Below are 20,131 nucleotides of genomic sequence, written 5' to 3' on the forward strand. Positions count from 1 at the left end.
GACAGCTTCAGGAATGTTTAGTGGATGGTTTTACATTTCACTGGACTAGATGAAAAATGGTGCCAATACTTATATAGCCTGATTCCATAGTTGGTTTGTTATTAAACTACTAATGCCTGACTCATAAAGCCCCTACTATAGTCTTATGATCAGTTAAATATTTAACAAGTTTATTCATAAAGCAAGTGATCCTAAAAATGTGACCTGGCCATTTCAAAAGGTTTGCATTTGACATGGATTTTTGTACAATAGGGTGAATAGAGTTTTTCACTGTAAGTGTAGACTGAACACCAATTCCCTTGCAAGCAGCTCTGTCTAGGGTTTTGGCCCTGATTCGCTCCCTTCACGCCTGCTGGTATCAGAAAGAAGTTGCTCTTTCCGTTTTGAAAGTCAGGACATCTGAACCAATACAGTAGACATCTGCGTTTTGATTTCCTTTACAATCAGCCAAACCCTACATAAGAACAGTCTCCCCGTGTAACACATTTGGGTCCTGTGTGCACTTTAACATTCTGGAGGAACAAAGGCCGGGCACCTACAAAGATTAGACGATGGGAATTTGGGTTGTATTTTCTAAGAACCAGGTCTTTCTTTTAGCTTAAATATATTTAATACTGCATTTTCTTGTAAAGAATGCATACAGTTCATATTCCAGGCTGAAACTTTTGTTTTGTGGTAAATAATTCTGATGGTACATCAGTGGTTCAAGAAAATGTATCTCATTGATTTCTAAATGAATTTTTCACTAGAAAAATGTTTAACAAGGTATGTTGGATGCATCCAGAAAAACGCTTTCTGTGTATTTGAACTGTATATTTTTCCTAGTCTTTTCTATTGTTTTGAGAATTATAAAAGTAATAATAGCGCATGGTTAAAATAATTCAAAAAAGAAATATCAAGTCTAAAGTGAAAGTTTCTTTCAGTCTCTCCCCCTCACAAAATTCTACCCCTTCTTGGGGGAAACCAGTGTTAAGTATGGGGTGTAAGATTCCAGACTTCTTTTCTAATCACTTATCTATGGAGGTACGTATAATACTTCTTTTTGCACAAATATGAAACACTGCTATCCACGTTCTATAACTTCTTTTTTTTAACTTATCTGAAAGAAGGTTCAGGTTTTAAGTACAGTGGAGTTGACATACACCCTCCCTTGGTTCTTGCCAAACACAACTATGAAATCTGGACAGGATGTATGGACGGCTATTTGAGGACTCTAAGAAATAAACAGCGGCATGCAGACTGGGGAAGAAGAGCAGAATCTAAACACAACTGAAGTGGTGCGTCTGCCATGTTTTCACTCCTGGTTATCTCCCAGCCTGAACACAGCGCAGCCCCGAACAGAAGTGAGCCGAGAGGTGCAGAACTTCCCAGGCCTAGAGAAGCCTGGCCTGGCACAGGAAGGGGACTCCGTAAGCTGGGAGTGGGGGGAATCCTTTCTTTCCCTCCTGCTTTTCTCCATTTTTCATGCTGGCGTCACCAGGTAACCCCCTGGCTGCAGGGGAGCCTGCAGGAGCCAGGAGTCCGAGAGGGGCCTTCCTCCCCATTGGGTGGCAGAGCCTGTGCTTTCCTTCCCTCTCTGAAGGGCAAGGGTTCAGTTACAGACATGGGCCGTGCCAGGTGGGAGGGCCAAAGAGAGAGAGGGCCGCAGGAGCCAGAAAGGACTGGAGAGAGGTGAGAAGGGAGAGGCGGGAAAGTGACTCCACGGAGCTCCTCACAAGCCCCTCGGCTCATCCCTGACCTGCTCACCGTGTTCACACTCCCCACCTGCGGGGCTAACCCTCATTAGCACACCAAGCACACCCGAGACCTGGGCTGACAGGTCCCCCTCCTCAGGTCTGGCTGCCCACAAGATGGTGTGCGTGTGGGACAGGCCCAAACAGCACCATAAAGGCTTGGAAGACAACTGACCTTACAACCAACACCCACCGAACTCATGGCCCGAGCCTAACCAGACAGATTTCCGGCCAAGCAAAAACATCAGCATCCTCCCTAGGATTTGCTTGCATCTCATCATGTAACTCAAAATGTCTGCGATATGATCTCAAGTTGCTCAGCATGTGAAGAATCATGAAAGTAGCTCTAATGGAAAAAGGCGACCCATGGATACATTGTAGACTTTAAAGAAGCTTTTATTAAAAAGTTCATGTGAGCAATCACAAACACTCTTCAAATAAATATTTCAGTAGAAATTATCAGTAAAGAAACAGTGGACAGAAGTACCAAAAGAAATATCAGAACTGAAAAATACTATATTGTAATTTTTAAAAAAACCTCACTGGATGTACTCAGTGGCAGAATGGAGATGATAAAAGAAAGCTCCAGATAGTACAAATCATCCAATTTCACCAACAGTGGGAAGAAGGGCAGAAAAACAGAGTTTCAGGGTCATGTAGGAGAAAGAGTTTTTTAAAGAGTTTTTAAAAAACATCTGCAGAAATGGCCAAAAATCTCCCAAGTGAACTGAATGAGCCTGAGGCAGGGTAAACCCAAAGAAATTAACGCCTAGACACGGAATTTGTCATCAGAGACTGTGGAGGCCAGAGGAAGTAGCACATCTCTTAGAAGTGCTGAAAGAAAACAGCTGTCAACTCAGAATTCTATAACCAATTAAGTATCTCTCAGGGATGAAGGTGCAATGAAGACATTCTCAGGTGAAGGAGAACTAAGAACTGGTGGCTCGCAGACCTGCTTTAAATGAAGAGCGGAAGGATGTTCTTCAGACAGAAGGGAAATAATAATGGAAGGAAACTTGGGACATTGGGAATGAAGGGCGGGCAGCAGTTACAGGGTCTGGCCTGTTGTTCTCACTTGCTGACGCAGCTCCAGAGCCATCAAGGTGAAAGAAGGTATCTTGTTATTCATGACAAGCCCCTGTGAACCACACTTGAGTTTAGGTTCAGGAGGCAACTTTGGGGAAACTCCTAATGATGGGGGCCCGTGATTAGAGGGCTGCGACTTTGAATCCTCACCTCCCTCAACCTCCAGGGAGGGGAGAGGAGCCGGAGATTGAATTCAATCACCAATGGCCAATGATTGATCCATCATACCTGTGCAATGAAGCCTTGTAAAAATTCAAAAGGACAGGGTTGAGAGAGCTTTCTGGTTGGTAAATGGAGATTCAGGGAGAGCAGCATGCCTGCAGGGCATGGGAACTCTGCGCCCCATCCCACACACTTCGCCCTATGCATCTTTACCATCTGGCTGTTGCTGAGTTATGTCCTCTTATAATAGACCAGTAACCCAGGAAGTAAAATGTTTCCTTGATGTCTGTGTGACACTCTAGCAAATTAATAGAACTCAAAGAGTGTGTCATGGGAACTTCCAAGGAGCAGCCGGTCAGTTGGAAGCACAGGTGACAACCTGGACTTTGAACAGGCATCTGCGGTGGGGAGGGGAGGCAGTCTTGTGGGGCTGAGCCCTTAACCCGTGCGATCTAATGCCCTCTCCAGGTGGGTAGTGTCAGAATAGAAGTAAATTGTCAGACACCCAGTGGGTGTCACAGAATTCCTTGATGTGTGGAAAGCCCACACATCTGGTGTTCAAAGTGAAGTCGTGTGCTTGTGGAGTATTAAGGGTAGAGGAAGCACAGGAGGAATGAGATTTTCCTTAGAATGTAATGACAGAGCTTCAAATACGTAAGCTGCTGAGCCACTAGTGCTGTCATGAACATGGTGGACATGACTAAAACCTGCTGGGCTTCTCTACCAAGTGGGACGAGCCTCATCCCTGCAAAATGACTGAGTGCACGAAGAACAAGAATTATCTGTATGCCCAGGGGAAGCAACACTATGACGTGAAACAGTGGCTGTGGTGGACAGACTAGACCGATCTCTGGAATAAGGCTAAAATCACAAAAAAGGTTAGGCTGAGGCAAAATACATGAGGGGAAATCTGAGAGAACTAGACAAATCTACAATCATAGCTGGAGCCTTTCACAGGCCCCTCAGTAATAGAACAAATAGACAGAAAATCAGTGAAGATATGGAAGAGCTACATCACCTCATTCACCAATTCACAAACAGTGCTTGGAAGGAAATTAATAGCTTTGAGGGCTTATTTAGGAAAGAAATTCTCAGATCAACACATCTAAGCTCCCATCTTCAGACACTAGTGAATGATAAGCAAAATAAACCCACATCTATGAGAATGAGGGAAAAAGTAAAGAACAGAAATCAATGAAATTAAAAACAAAGAAAAAAAGCTGATCGGCTGAAAAGAACAATAAATTTGATTAAACCTCTCACAGGATGGAGCAAAAAGAATGAGTTAAAAATTACCAATATCAGGAACAAAATGTGGTTATCTCAATTTGCATTTCTCCTAGTATCAGTGAGGTCAGCATCTTTTTCGTGTTTATTGACCAACTATTTATTTGATAAATGGCCTGTTTACATGCTTTGCCAACCTTTAAAATTATTTTGGAAAAACTAGAAAAGCACACTGTTTTTTAAAAATGCTTTTTGTCTACCTTGTTAAGATCTCTATATACTTGATACTTCTGTTAAACCTGTTGTAAATGCATTGTCATAGCCTGTCATAGATTAAACCTTATTCTTTCCTTTTGTCTTATAGAAAGGATCGAGTTTCAGAGCCAAACTTCGAATCTTTTCCTTAGAGGTGGGGAATTTTACATCACCTTTGGAAAGATTCACCCTTTGATTCTTAGAAAAACAAGAACAAAAATCCAAAAACCTCTATGTTCTTTTAATGTACACAAATAAATATGCCCTTTTGATTTTTTTTCCAAGGTGATGCTTTTATTTTTAAAAGTCTGATAAAAACTTACTCAATTACATCTTATACAGTAATATTTAGTGAACTTTGTCCCAAAAGGCTATGTTTTAAGTTCACTTGTAAAAACAACAAAAGCATTATCACTCAGTCCCTGGTCAATAAGGAAGAAAACCTTGCTAGAAATGACAAATAATGCCACACAAGTGCCCTTTGCTTTTGAATCTTAACCTCCAACTGGAATTAATTTTTTTTGGTGCTGTGAAGTAGGGATTGAAACCCTCCTCCCCCACCCCACCCCAATTAAATGGATAGCAAATGCACTTAATAACATCCAGTGATGAGCCTTAAGTGATATAAAATGTCACATCATGCTTTTTTTCATAAGTAGTCATAGATGAATGGGGAAGTTTCTAGAGACTGCTTTTCTCTGGGTCAGTCTGTCTACACTGAGCTTGAAGCAGTTTGAAATTAATTTTGCTGTGTATTTTAGTATCTGGTATGGCATGTCTCTCCATTCCCACCTTGTTCTTCAGTTTTCCTGGTGATTTTTTCTTTATATGAACCTTAGAATAAGCTTGTCCAATTCTATTTTAAAATCCCATTTGGGAGTTTTGTTAAACTGCATTGGATTTACTATTTTTGGAGGACTCATATTATAGAATCTTTCTATCCCCAAACATAGTATGTCTCCAACTAAGTTGGTCTTCTTTTATTTCAGTAGTTTTTATCAGAAAGGTTCTTGCACATTTCTTGCTGGATTTTCCCCCTTTTCATCAAATGTTCTAAGTGATCCTCATCTATGTATTGGAAAAGGACAAAGCTGGAAGCAATGTATTTTTCAGATAAATGAGGGCAGAAGAGTATGGGCAAAACCCGAGACATCAACCATCTGTCATTGATCAAATATTTTGGAATTAACCTCAAAAGAACCAGAGAATCAGAGATGACCCAATTGTTTTTCAATAAAGAACTGGTGAAAGAAAACAGTATATCCACACACGGAACATTATGTAGCCTTCAATAAAAAGGAGAAAGCTCTCAATGTACAGAGGTGTAAAAAGAGCTCCAAAACATAGTATAGAGGGAAAAAAATGTATGTACTGTGTTACCATTTGTTTAAGGCAAGAGTAATAAAAATACCTATATCTACATCAAGAAACTAGGGAAAGACACAAAACTACCACGAGGTGACCTGTAGGGGTAGGGAAAGGCATAGTGTGATGGGGGCAAGAAGACTTTAATTAATGTTTACCCTTCATACTGCTTTGAATTTTGAACCAGAAGAATGTATTTGCTATTTAAAAAATCCTAGAGAGAACAAGAAAAACCAAAAACCCACTCTTCAAAGTTACATCCTCCCCCAGGAGATTCTAAGGTGTGTGAGTCTTAAGCCAGGCTGGTAACAGAACCACCTGGGGGTGGGGGTGGCCCCCTCTAGAGGGCGCTGGGGGCAACTACAGCTGACCCCTGAAAGCTGCGGTTGGGGTGCCTGCCCCTCCGTGAGTCGAACTCCATTTCCAACTTTTGACTTCCCGAAACTTAACTAATAGCCTACTGTTGACCAAACGCCTTACCGATAACCACAGTTGATGAACACATATTTTGTATGTTATGTGTATTCTATACTGTATTCTTACAATAAAGTAAGCTAGAGAAAAGAAAATTTTGTTTTTTTTCCCCCAAATTCTCGCAGATCTCCAAAAAACTTGCAATGTATTTATTGAAAAAAATCCATGTATAAGTGGACCTGTGCTGCTCCTTCTTGTCCTGGGCCTGATCCAGGCTGGCAGGAGGGTGCTTGGAACGTCACCATATTCAAAGCTGAGATTGTTGGGTAGTAAGAGGCACAGCCTGAATTTTCACAGAAAAGACTCACCTTTTCTAGGAATAAAATTTGAACACGAATCTGTTACACAGCAATACAAGCAGGGAAGCACACCAAGTTTTTTTCAAAAGGGCCTTTTTTCATGTGTTCTGATGTGGATGCACAAAGCCCGCCCAGCTTCCCTCCACAGCAGGGACCAATGTCCCCAGGTGGCCTACACCTCCAGGAGCCTGGAGACCGCTGTTTGCAGAATGAAAGCATCGCTTCTGCATGCCGATCACAGTATCTACGGCAAAAGTTCAAATTCAATGAAGACAAAATACAAACTGTAATTAAAAAAAAATACAGGTATTGTGGATTTAAGTTTGGGCCTCCTGCTTCTTGAGTGGGGGTGGAAACTGTCACAAGTTTTCCAGAGGACAATTTGGCTTTTTTGACCTTAGAAAGTAACAAGCTCTGACTTAGGTGAGGCCCCGCGAAGTGCTTCCCAGCAAACCCAGGGTGCTGATGTCCTGGCCCGGCGAGTTCAGGGCAGCGAAGCACCCTGAGTAGATGGTGGCACAGGGTGACAGTGGTCAGACCACGGGGGGAGAGGGAGGTGCCGAGAGGCAGGTGCAGAACGTGAGCAGCTCCCCTGGCTGCCGTGCCCGCCCCCCTCCCGGGGCAGCTCTGTGAGCCCTTGCCCCACGCTTGCCCTGGACGGTTCCCGGCACCCTTTGGGTTCGCCTTCTGTGCTTCCCACAGGTCCCTCGAACTCGACTTCCACTCGACGTGACGCTCAGGGGTGCTCGCTGCTGTGCCCCGTCACCCTGTGATTCCCAGACTTGGCCGCGGGGCAAGGCAGCATCTCAGCAGAAGAACCCGCCATCAGACTCGCCTGAAGCAGAGGACACTAGGTGGGTGCCCAATGTAACTGCATTTGGTAAAAGTCTGAAGCAACAGTGCTTAAAGCCAAAATGAGTCCTGGAAATAAAAAAAGTTAGACAGGATGCCACGGAAGAATAACCAGATAGTTACAGATGAAGTAAAAAAAATTCTAAGTAATGACATTTTTCTTCTCTTGTTCAAGGATTAATTAAGTAAAAAGAGACAAGGAACTGCACAACTAATGGCCAGCCTGGGTCAGTAGTTTATTGGTGTATAGCACAAGACCATCACACAAATATACATTAGATGTTGCAGGCGAGGGAGGCAAACCTGAGTGTATAAGGCGGGGCACAGCCTCCCAATGAGGGGAGGGCAACAGCCGTCAGCACAGGCCACACAGGCACATTCTGACCTTAACCAGAGAACACTTAGCTCGCCAACAACTTCCCAACTGGATCGAGCACACCGAGGACAAAATCGCGACAAGCATTCTGAACACAAGTCAGCATGCATTTTCAGTCATGCATCCTTCATTTTTATTTTCACTTTACCAAAGGCAGAGATGAGAAAGCAAGTTACCAAACTTGCAAATTAAAAAAAAACTTCAAAACATGGTTTCACAGTGATGGAATCAACATATTCCCCACCTCTAATAATTTAGGACTAGAGGTATTTTAAAAATGGGAAATACTCTCACCAGTTAAAATGAGGACTGTTCATACTTTTTAAAATTGTAATACATGTTTCTGAAGTTTTCATAATACATGTTGAAGGAAGACAAGATTCCAACGGACAGAAGCCCCAGTGCCTTGTCCAACTGTGTGGTGGAGTTGATGGGGTTGTACACGTGGTCTGCTGCCCACTTCCGAGGGACGGCCAAGCCCCCAGCCTCTGCGTTTTGGGCTCCTCAGCTGTGAGATGAACTTAATGTCTGCTCTGTATCACTGCAAGGGTTGTTTATATAGATGTTAAATGTGAGAATATTTTTAAGCGTAAAAAAATGCTATGCACCTTCCAGGTTGTATTATTATAGATATCCCAATTGACAGTATTAAAAATGAGCTGTTAAATTTAAAATTCTCTAGTAATTTTTCCAATAAACTTTTTTAAAGAAGAAAAGTAGGCATGAAATCCCATACAGTAGTTCCCCCTTATTGGTGCGGCACAGGCTTCCTGTGATTCTAGCTACCCACAGTCAACTGCAGTCTGAAATATTAAACAGAAAATTCCAGAAATAATCAATTCTTAAGCTTTAAGATTGCTGTTCTGAGCAGCATGGTGCTGCCCCGCCTGGTCCCACCCAGGACGTGAACTGTCCTTTCCCTGCACAGCCGTACAGGCTGCCTGTCAGTCACTTAGTAGCTGTCTGGTGTTGTGGTGCTTGAGTTCAGGTAACGCTTATTTTACTTCATAAGGGCCCCAAAGCACAGAGCAGTGATGCTGGCAATTTTTATATTCTCTAACTGTGCCTAATTTATAAATTAAACGTCTCCATAGGTGTATATGTATAGGAAAACAAGATAGATAAAGTGCTCGGTACCATCTGTAGTGAGGCATCTGCTGGGGGTCCTGGCACATATGCCCAGAGGATAAGAGGGGACAGCTGTGCCGTGATCAGAGAGAGCGCACAAGCAGGGGAACCCTCAGCAACTGGGTTTTTAGGTGCAAAAGTATAGTTCTTGTGGCTCTGATAGGGTGGATGTTTGAAAAACCAGGTAAAAATCTGTATAAAAAAACTTCAGTAGAATATAAAATTTTAAAGTTTCAGGTGAAATCATTGAATCTTAAAATAAGAGTAGGGAGACTATTATTTGCCATTTCTCTACCGCTCCTTTGAAAAGGCGGCAAGCACTGTTTCCAAGACATGTAGCTCTGACTTCTGCTTCACTGTGGGGACTTGGCAACCCTAAGAGTGTAACGAACAGAACTGAGAGATCTGGCACATTTCACCCCCAAGCATTTAGGACCCATCATACAGTACTCGACTGCTGAGCATGCCTGGGCCTGAAAGCAGACGTTTACTGATAATTATATCCTCAGTTGTTTCTCAGCCCTCAAGCTTAAAGCTCCATTCTTACAGAAACAGCCCAGGGCGATGGGGAACAGAGGCAGTCTGCATACCTGCCTGCCCACAGGCTGCACCAGGTGGCACCAGGAGGCGAACTCAGAGTGCCCAGAGTTCCCGGGAAATACTGCTCCAAACAACAAAACCCACTGCCTGAACATTAGAGCTCTTGCCCTAGGAGGCAAAGAAAGATACAGGCATGCCTCGTTTTATGGAACTTCACTTTATTGTGCTTCTCAGATACTGGGTTTTTTACAAATTGAACTTCACTTTATTGTGCTTCTCAGATACTGGGTTTTTTTTTTTACAGATTGAAGGTTTGTGGCAATCTAGAGTCAAGCAAGTTTGTTGACAGCATCATTCCAACAGCATTTGCTTATTTGTGTCCTAAAGGGTGTCCTAAACCACACTTTAGCAGTTCTTGCAATATTTGAAACTTCTTCGTTATTATGTTATAGTCAGCTCGGATCAGTAATTATGACTTGCTGAAAGCTGAGATGATGGTGAACATGTTTTAGCAACGAGGTACTTTTTAGATAAGGGATGCACCTTTTTTAAACGTGCAGTGCCATTGCACTCTTTGTTAAGTCATTTATTAATGACTACAGTATAGTGTAAACATCACTTTTTTATGTGCTGGGAAACCAAGACAGTCACTGGACTTGCTTTTCTGCAATATTTCCTTTATTCTTGTGGTCTGGAAGTGAGAGCAGGTCTCTGAGGTGTGCCTGCGTTTTGGTGACTATGCACTGACACCAACATTCATAAAGGGGGCAGGCTGTTCCAGGAGATGTGATTTCAGACAGTTTTATTATAACATGTCTTGGAGAAGATAGTTTTGGACTGTGGTGTGATGTCTTTGCTCCATGGGGCCTGAGTGTCTCCTCACAGGTTTAGGAGGTTCCCAGCCATTACGTCTTTAAATAAGCGTTCTACCCTTTTCTTCCTCTTTTCCTTTTGGGGCCCCACTGATGCCCAGATTGTGGCCACGCTGTCCTGTGAGTCGCCATTCTTTATTCTTTTTCCCCTTTTTGCTTCTCTCGGTAATTTCAAATGAGCTGCTTCCGAGTTGCCAGATACCTCCTTGGGCTCAGTCCAGCTCGCTGCTGAAGCTCTGTGGGACTCCTCAGTGTGGTAATTACATCCTTCAGCTCCAACACGGTTTGCTTCTCTTTGTTTTCTATTTCTTTGCTGAACTTCTCATTTTGTCCTTGTATTGCTTCCCTGATTTCATTATTTATCTGTGTTCTTTTATAGCTTTCTGAGCACCGCTAGAACAATTATTTTGTTCCTTTATCTCCATTTCTTTGGGGTCAGTTACTGGAAATGTATGGTGTTCCGTGGCTGCCGACATATTTCCCTGATGTATTTCATGATCCCTGTTACCTTGCATGGATGCCCATGCATTTGAAGAAGTCGCCTCCCCCAGACTCACAGACTGGTTTTGGAAAGGGAAGGCCTCTGCCTGTGGAGGGCATGCTGGAGTGTGCAGACCCCTGGGCCCGAGCTGCAGGCCCACAGTACCCATGGCGTAGTCCCAGGCAAACACTGGGGGGCATCTGCAGGGGTTAAAGGCTTCGGGGTCCTCCAGGTGCCTTCAGGTGCAGCAGCGAGGAGCCCAGGGAGGCAGCGGTGGTGGCCAGAGCAGGGGTGTGCCCACTTGGCTGCGGAGGCCAGGGCCAGCAGTGGAGGCCTGGGCAGCTGTGGGCCCCTGGTGTCACCGTGCTCCCCCACGGCTGCAGGGCCTCCCCACGGGCATGTACATGGCAGGGAGCCTGGGGATGGGGACCAGGCAGGAACACACAGCGGGGAGGAGGGGCTCGCTGTGCCAAGCAGCTGCGGGGACCTCGGCTGTCAGTGGGCTCTCCCATCGCTGCAGGGTCTGCCAGGGGTGACAGTCAGGGTGGCGGCCTACAAGTGCACAGCCGGAGGGCCTAGCTGCACGGGCGCACATGGCAGTGGGGTTCTGGGCCGGCATCCTAGGCTCCCGTAGCTGCAGATGCCTGGGCAAACTGCAGGCACAGATTCCGGGCTCCTGGGAGGGCTGGGGAGGAACTCAGGCGGCTGGAGCTTTTGAATGGGACAAAAAGTGGTGAGACCTGCTGGGGTCCTCCGCAGAGCAGGTCCCTGAAGACCACGGCTGCTCCTGCTGCACGGCTTACCTGAGAGCCCCCGTCCCCCTCCGTGATCCTGGCTGTCCAAACATCTCGGCTTGCAGGTCTCTGGGTGGAACAAAACTGACCCGGGTGCTTCATGCGGCGTCCTGCAAGGCTGGGGAAGCTGGCGGCGCCCCCTTTCCTGGGGAGGGAACTCTTTCGCTGGGGAGCTTCCTCTTGGGGCTGAGCGGTTGGCCTGGGGGCTGGGCCGATGCGGCAGAATGGAGCTGCTCTTCCTTCCCTTCTCACAGTTACTCCGGGTGTTCGTCCCGCTGTGCTGCTGAAGTTTCTCAGGACTCCTGAGCCCTCCCAGAGCTGCTCTTGTTTGCAGATAGCTGGTCTTGCTGTTGATCTTGGCCAGGGGACAGGGGCTGGATCTCCTTTGCAGTCTTTGTGATGTCAAATGAAAAAGGGCTCTCGGGGTTATGAAATTTCCTCCCAGAAAGAAAGGGATTTAGCAAAAAGGGATCTTGCAGTGGGCAGGCTGGATATCCAGGTACTTTAGAAAGCCTTGGGGACACAGATGAGCCTGGCCATCTGTCCTTCCCACAAGCACTGGGATCCCTCCCATATGCAGGTACCAGGCACCCAGAAGCAGCAGCCCTGTTGTAGGGAGGTCTTAGCCCAGCAGGGGAGCCAAATAAGGACAATGCATAGATCCACGCAATCTGTACCAAAAGAAAGGCTAGGGCAGTGCATGAAAGGAGCGGAGTGTGTCTGCATACTTCCAGGGCCACTAGGGGATTAGAAAAGGCTCCCAGCAGAGAAGTTCTGGGTTGTATCCTACAGGACACCTGCTGCAGCCTGACGGGCTTGGGGAGCTGGTGCATTGCAGGTGAAGGATGCACAGTCCACGCCGAAGCATGGGGTACTGGGAAAGCAAGGGGCCTTCAGGGAGGCACAGGACTATCCCATAAAAGCACCATCAACCCCAAAATGAGCACAGTACGAGGGTGTGGGATGTTCCTTTACGGCCACAGGAACCAAGATGACTTCTGGAGAAGGGAATAATGTGGCAGACTTACCCTGAATCAATCATATTACAAAATTTGCTATTCAGCGTAAAATGATTCGAGGGCTCTCCACCCAACATACAGAAATGAGCATTTTACTCTCATACATAGTTAGCTGGTCCCTAACTACTTAGTGAATGTAATTACTTCCACGATATTTTGGGATGTAAAATACTCAGAAATTTAGCAACTTTGTTTTCTTAATACTAGCTCTCTTTAAAATGAAATTTACACAGGACGTCAAGAAGGTAGAGAAAGGAGTCGGCACGGGCTTATCTATTTTTCATCCATTTCCCCACAGACGTTTGAGGACACTGTCCTCCGGCACGCAGGAGCATGCTGGGGTTCCTGCAGTTCACGCTGTGGCTCAGCCCACCTCATCCTCTGTCAGCGTAAGTTTCCAGAGATACACGTGTCAAAGTTCTTCAGAAGAGGACGTGGAGGTGTGCAAATGATTTAAATTCACTGTGCATTATGTAACTCCTCCGCCAGCAGCGGTGATCCTGAGAACGTGTATCACCTGGTACCCACTCACTCTGGAACTGCACTGGCAATGGGTGGCAGGCTGGTGCCGCCCTGGGGTCCTGCTGAAGGTACTAATGCCCCCTGGGCAGGGGACGGTGCTTCTGGTACATGTAGCCATATGCCAGGAAATCACCTCTCATCATACTGTAGAAAGATATGCACTTTGTTTTCCCCATACAAGCCAGAAAATGAAGAAAAAACATAACCATTCTTGGCCTCCTAACAGTACTTTTAAGATACTCCCAGTGGTATGGGGATCACATAAAATCATAAAAAATATGTTATTTCCAGAGATGCATCCTCAACTACTCTTGGGTGAAACGACAGGTGCCTTGGATATTTCCAAATACCACAGCATAAAAAAAGCGGGTTGAAAGGAGATAAAACAAGGATACGTCAGGATTCTCTGGAAACATTTCTTTCCAGCGGGAAGCAGTATTTTTTAACCTTAGAGGGTGATGGTGGGCAACTTAGCCACTTGACTCCCTGCAGCTGTGTCCCTAGATAAATCTAAGAATCTAACAACAACCCCTTAAATTAGTTAATACGACTGGGACATGACCAAGCAGGGAGAAACCCAGGGTGTATGTACGTGAACAGGAAGATTGACTTGTAGAGAGACTCACTGGACAATGGGCACAAACAAATAGAAATCCACAGGTGTTTCAAAGCCTAATTCTCTCCTTAAAAAAAAAACACACAAAAATGGGGCAAATCTGATAGAAAATGAATAGCCATCTACTGTATTACAGCATGAATTGCAAATGGTGTGTCTAATTTTAGCATCAGATTCTTCACTGAATAATATTGATCTGCTAGGAACCAGGTTCTTAAAGATTTCAAAAGCTCTTATGTCAGTCACAAGGAGTATGTTTTCAGTAAAACCATTACAGATTTCCAAATCGTGATGCTCTCAGTTTCACGGAAATGCTGGACTGCAGAAGCATAATCTCAAGTCTAAATGGAGTTTAGAATCTTTTTCTAGGAAGGCTGAAAAAGTACTTTTCTAGAAATGTAGGTTAAGAACATCCTAAAAGTCTAATAAGTTGTGGGAAATGTATACATAATGTTTGTTCCTAGGTTCACTATGGTATAGTGGGAGATATACTTGGTCTTTGTCCCTGGTTCCTGGCTCAGCCCCTAAAATCCATGGCATTTTCTGAGTGATAGGAGTGTATTTTGTTATTCATAAAGTGCTCCTTTTCAGCATGCAGGAGTTTGTGTTAATAAGGTGACACGGTGGCGCCCCAATCTCCTCAGGATGAATGGCTCACCAGAAAAGCCAAGGGAGTAGGAGGTGGGAGCTTCAGCCCCACCACTGACCTGGAGAAAGGGTGGGATTTGGGAAGCTGGGGATCGAGCTCCATCAAAATCTTCAACAGCAGATTTCATGAGCCTCTGGATTGGGGAACAAGAACATACCCATGTGCAAGGAGAGGGGGCTTCACCCCAAATTCCATGGGGACCAAAGCTCCTGGGCTGCTCAGACCCTTCCAGACCTGGCCCTGTGCATCTTCTCATCTACCTTTTCATCTTTATCCTCTAATATCCTTTTATAAAAAACGAGGATTCTAGTAAGTAAATTCTTCTTAGTTCTGGGATGTCATAGCAAATGAATAAAACCCAAGGACGGGGTCTTGGGGGCCTCAGGTTTATAGCTGGTTGGTCAGAAGCACAGGTGACAACCTGGACTTGCAACTGGCCTCTGAAGTGTGGGGGGGAGGGGGTGGGTGTCGGGAGCAGACTAAGCCTTTACCTTGTGGGATGTAATGCTTTCTGCAGGTAGACAGTGACAGAATGGAATTGTGGGACACCCAGCTGGTGTCTGGAGAATCATTGGAAACACCGCACTGACTAGTCCCAAACCGTCGCCTCCTCATTTTCCCTTAAGGCCTCTTTAAGAACCTCCACGGTTTGGTTCTTTCTGGGAACTTTTATTGGTCAAAGGATGTGGAATTTTATGCAGTACCTGTGGTTTCATTATAGGCTCATTTGTAGCCAACACACAACATTTCTCTTATTCCAAAAACTCCTGCTTTTGAATAAACTGATGTGGTAGAATGACACGCTCCTATCCCATGCAAAAGGCTGTTCAAAAACTGTCATAAATGAGACACTGAAAGAAACATTCTTCCAGGGAGGTCCAGGAAGTAGTTCAGTCTGAGAATTTGCTTCATATTCTGATTTTTCAAAATCAAATATTCAAGGCATGGAAAAAGCAAAATTAAAATATCTAAAATAGGTATATATATATATGGTATTTTTATCCCAGTCACTTCCCAGGGTTTATAGTGCAGCTGTACACTGTGGATTAAATAAAATAGCAACAAAAATGGCAGGCAGCTTCTAACTAAAGGGGGTGAAATTACCAGTGCATCCTCACATAAGGTGAAGAGTGCTTTCTAATCTTCTTGGCCTTCATAATAACATATTTCAACTTTAAAGAAAAGTTCTATTATATATATTTTGTATCGACATTTAAAAATATTAGAACAAATATTTGTAGTACAGTATATAGTACACTTTAATAGCTCAATACACCTCCCGTAAATGAAAAACATGTCAACTTGATAGCTGTAGTAAGGCATGTAAGTATTCAGCAAAAGCTATATGGAAATTTCTTAACGAGTGGTGTCCCTTTAACCGTAACTTGGTGCAGTGGGTTTCCTTAGAATGAACACAAAACAAGAGGAGGCTCATGGAAGAGGTGTGAGGTGGTGGCACTGGGCCCCACGGAAAGCACACACATACACAAGGCACCTTCCACCAGGAAGACAAGAGGTGCAGCACCCAGGGAGTGGGGCGCAGTCCCCCAGGTCCTCGGCTGCTGTATTTCCCGACAGCTGAGAGACAATTGGTCGCCTTGTAAGTTTGGTCAAAGGTCCTGGAATCCTTAGAGCTATTGTAATGCCGACACAGAGCAGGTCCTTGGGACAGCCTTCCTGACTGGGTCTAGATGAAGATGCTTCGAAATCAAAAGTGCTGGGCGGTGTGAAGTCCATGGAAAAATTCCATTTTTCGTTTTATTTCGTTACGTGAGGAACTACTGATCTAGTTATTTTAAGTGTGGATCACATAAACGCTTTGTGGACGGTGGAAAAGGAAATTAAATAAGCGCTGCAGTGGCCTTCGATGGCCAGGGTCGTGGATGTCACCAACTGTGCAAGATAACCGACAGGATGCCTGAAGTACACCTCACCATTAACTGATTTTAGTTCATGATTTAAAAAAGTAAAATAATAGACTGCATTTAGGTGCACCATTCCATCATATCATACGTCAGACACCATGCTGTGGAGACGTGCTGGGCTCGACTATATGCAGTACACAGCCAGGACGTGAACCAAAGCGAAGGGGAAAATACGGAGCTGAAAATTTTTACATACATGTATACATCTAGTGGTATTGCCCACTGAATTAAATTTGTTATATGGTTTGCTGAGCCACATCTACTAGTTTGCATGACACCTCGAATTATTATTTTTTTGCACAAAGATCTACTTCTGTATAAAGTAGAAAAAGATGGTAGTAAAAAACTTCTTCAAGCTCCAACAACTGTGTCCCAAATACCACTTTATGAACTCTTAAAAAAATATTAAGAACAATTTAGAAATAGGCGTTAACTATAAATGTACAGATGTACCTAACAGTCCCAAAGGGCATTAGCGAATCCTTCCAACTTTTATTTAAAATTACCTATACCTCTTAGATAATGTTCGCCATATACAAAAAGCCCACTGTGGCAAATGGGAAAAAGGAATCTTTAAAGTTTAAAATCTCCATTTGCAAACTTTATAAATAAGTCTTCTATTTTAGGAACAGGCATATTCAGACTTCATTAACCCAAGAAAGTCTCCTCTTTCTAAGATAGAGAAGAATCTCTCAGTCACTCCCATCAACTACCACCCTTCTGTCTAAGCAAAAGCATGAGGATTTCCTGCAGTTTAAATTCCGTCTAACTTTTGTTTAATTGGTAAGGTTGGGTTTAATGTACCATTTTGCTATTTGTTCTCCCCCTCCTCCTCTTTTTCTGCCTTCCTTTGGATTATTTAGATTAATTACTTCTTTATTCCACTTTAATTCCCATATTGCTTTTTTAGCCAAAACTCTTTGTCATGTTATTTTAGTGGCTGTGTTAGGATTTTTTTAAGCCTTTATTTTTTGTGAAGTTTTAGGGTCACAACAAAACTGAGGAAAAGTACATAGACTTCCCATTTACCCCTATCCCACCCAGGCACAGCCTCCCCACTACCAATATCCCCCACCTCTGTGGGGCATTGGCTACAACTGATGAACCTGTATTAACACTGTAGTCGTCATCCAAAGTCCACTGTTTACGTTACAGTTCGTCTGTGGTGGTTTACGTACGTTATATGGGTTTGGACAAATATATAATGACATGTGTCTATCCTCACGGTATTACACAGGCATTTTCACTTCCCTAAAAACCCAGTGCACTTTGCCGGTTCATCCCTCCTCCCCAAACCCCTGGAAACCACTGAGCTTTCTACTGTGTCCACGGTTTTGCCTTTTCCAGAATATTATGTAGTGGGAATCATACAGTACACAGCCTTTTCAGATTGGCTTCTTTCACTGAGTGATATGCACTCCATGTCTTTTCATGGCTTGAAAGCTTGTTTCTTTTTAGTCCTGAGTACATTCCATTGTCTGGGTGTGTCAGGGTTTATCCATTTGCTGGTTGCTTCCAAGTTTTGGCAATTATGAATAAGGTTGTTACAAACATCCATGCGGCAGGTTTCTGTACAGATGTGAGTTTTTAACTCCGTTGGGTAAATACCAAGGAGTGAGACTACTGAGCCATAAGGTAAGAGTAGGTAGCTGCCGAACTGTACTCCAAAGTGGCTGTGCCATTTCGCATTCCCACCAGCACCGAGAGAGAATTCCCAGGGCTCCACATCCTTGGCAGCATTTGATGATGTCAGTGCCTTGAATTTTGGCCATTTTACCAGGTGTGCCGTAAGTCGCTGTTTTAATTTGCATTTCTCTCATGACAGTGATGTGCAGCTTCTTTTCATATACTTATTGCCGTGTATCTTCTTTGGTGAGGTATTTGTTAAGATCTTTGGCCCATTTTTTAGTCAGGTTGGTTGGTTTTTTACTGTTAAATTTTAAGACTTCTTGTATATATGGGTAACGATCCTTTATTAGGTATGTCTTTTGGAAATACTTCTCTTAGTCAGTAGCTTGTCTACTCATTCTCCTGACATGGTCATTTACAGAGCAGTTTTTACTTGCAACGGAGTCCAGTCTATCAATTATGTCTCCCATAGATTGTGCCTTTGGTGTTGTATCTAAAAAATCATCACAGTCAAGTTCATCTAAGTTTCCTCCTATGTTATTTTCAGGAGTTTTACAGTTTTATGTTTAGGTCTATCATTCATTTTGAGTTAGTTTCTATGAAGAGTGTAAGTTCTGTGTCTAGATTCGCTGTTTTTTTGTTTTTTTGCATGTGGATGGACAGTAGGTTCCAGCACCATTTGTCGAAAAAACTATCTTTGCTCCATTGTGCTTCTGTATCTTTGCTGCTCTGCCAAAGATCAGTTGATTAAATTTATGTGGGTGTATTTCTGGGCTTGCTATTCTGTTCCAGAGATTGACTTTTTCTTTCACCAGCACCACCCATCTTGACTCCTGCAGCTTAACAGTGCCTTGAAGTTGGGTAATGACAATCCTACAACTTTGTTCTTCTCCTTTAATACTATGTGGGCTATGCTGGGTCTTTTGCCTCTTCATATAAACTTTAAAACCAGTCTGCCTTTCCTCATACAGATCTTGTACATATTTTGGTGGAGTTATACCTAAGTATTTCCTTTTTTGGATGCTAACATGGTACTGTGTTTTTAATTTTAAATCCCACTTGTTCATTGCTAATATATAGAAGAGTGATGGACTTTTGTGCATTAACTCTGGATCTTACAACCTTGTTATATAATTGCTTATATAGGAGTTTGTGGGTTCTTTTGGATTTTCTACATAAACATGTACAAAGACAGTTAATTTCTTCCTTCCCAATCTGCCTATCTTCTATTTCCTTTTTTTTTCTTATTGCATTAGCCAGAACGTTCAGTATGATTTTGAAAAGGGGTGATGGAAAGGGACATCCTTGCCTTGTACCTGATATTAGTGGCAAAGCTTCAAGTTTCTCACATTAAGTATGATATTAGCTGTAGGGTTTTTTCTGTACATATTCTTTATCAAATTGAGGAAATTCTGCTCTATGCCTAGTTTACTAAGACTTTTCATTATCATAGGTGTTAGAATTTGTCAAATGGCTTTTCTCGTCTCTTGATAGGATCATAAGATTTTTCTTCTTTAGCCTGCTGATGGGATGGATGACATTAATTGACTTTGGAATGCTGAACCAGGTTTCCATACTTGGGATAAATCCTACTTGGAAGTGGTATATAATTCATATACGTTTTGAGTTTGATTTGTTAATATTTCATTGAGGATTTCTGCAGCCATGTTTCAGTCTGTAGTTTTGTTTTCTTGTGATGTCTTTGTATGGTTTTGGAATTAGGGTAATGCTGGCCTCATAATGAGAGTTAGGAAGTATTCCATCTGCTTCTGTCCTGTGAAAAGATCGTAGAGAAATGGTATAATTTCTTCCTTAAATGTTCGGTAGAATTCACCAGTGAACCCATCTGGGCCTGGTGCTTTCTGTTTTGGGGAGGTTATGAATGATGGGTTCAGTTTCTTTAATAGATATGGGCCTATTCAAATGGTCTATTTCTTCTTGTGTAAGTTTTGGAAAATTGTGTCTTTCAAAGAATTGATATATTTCACCTAGGTTATCAAACTTGTGGGCATAAAGTTGGTCAGTGTTCCTTTATTATCCTTTTAATGTCCGTGGGATCTATAGTAACCCCGTCTTTCATTTCTGATATTAGTAATTTGTGTCCCCTCTTTTTGTTAACTTGGCTAG

General features: G+C 43.4%; 1 protein-coding gene across 5 annotated transcripts in view; it reads right to left on the reverse strand.

Annotated features, from left to right (window-relative positions):
- The window catches only part of RAB4A (RAB4A, member RAS oncogene family), a 61,844-nt gene that overhangs the window by 1,284 nt on the left and 40,429 nt on the right, over positions 1-20,131 (reverse strand). Inside the window, exon 8 of one of the 5 annotated variants that reach the window (XM_057490225.1) lies at positions 2,109-6,615. The exons of 1 other annotated variant lie outside the window; for it this stretch is intronic. The gene's annotated coding sequence lies outside the window, so the exon portion shown is untranslated. Of the gene's footprint in view, positions 1-2,108; positions 6,616-6,896; positions 8,371-12,921; positions 13,330-16,179; positions 19,779-20,131 lie in introns of those variants that run through there. 3 more of the 5 variants (XM_036904471.2, XM_036904500.2, XM_036904463.2) reach the window with 3 other exon arrangements.

This window comes from Manis pentadactyla, chromosome 12 (assembly GCF_030020395.1).
Source record: "Manis pentadactyla isolate mManPen7 chromosome 12, mManPen7.hap1, whole genome shotgun sequence".
Taxonomy (NCBI): domain Eukaryota; kingdom Metazoa; phylum Chordata; class Mammalia; order Pholidota; family Manidae; genus Manis; species Manis pentadactyla.